This window comes from Myotis davidii, unplaced genomic scaffold (assembly GCF_000327345.1).
Source record: "Myotis davidii unplaced genomic scaffold, ASM32734v1 scaffold167, whole genome shotgun sequence".
Lineage (NCBI taxonomy): Eukaryota > Metazoa > Chordata > Mammalia > Chiroptera > Vespertilionidae > Myotis > Myotis davidii.
In genome coordinates this window covers 5,967,052-5,967,573 of record NW_006300048.1, presented here as the reverse complement: position 1 = coordinate 5,967,573, position 522 = coordinate 5,967,052, and positions in this window count along the sequence as shown.

Below are 522 nucleotides of genomic sequence, written 5' to 3'. Positions count from 1 at the left end.
CAGGAAGTAGCTCAAAAATCAATCCAGGGAGATCCTAGATGGCGCCAGAGTAGATGGAAACTATACTCACCTCCTCCCAGACCAAACTGGAATTATAATAAATTATAGAACAATTATCCCAAATAACCAACTGAAGAGGAGTTGAAGAGAAGTCTTAAAACCAAGGATTTGCAGAAGCCACATTGAGACTGGAAGGGCAGAAATGCAAAAAGGGCTGCCCCACCCCCAGAGAAGTGGCTGAGGTTACAGAGTAATACGTCAGCTGCAGGAGGTTCCCCCCCTGAGAAACATGGGGCCCAAGCTGGGCTCCCAGCCCAGAGCACCAGAGCCAGGAAGAGGCACCACATCGCATCTGGCTGTGAAAAGCAGTGGGATTTCTGTTCACCAGGGAGAGATGGAGTTTGCTATTGATACTGTCTTAAAGGGCCAAGACACAAAATTTCATTCGCAGCCATTCACCTTGGGCTCCAGCAGAGGGAAGGTAGAGTGGACTGAAGCTGTGTGAGCAGAAACCAGGTTTGA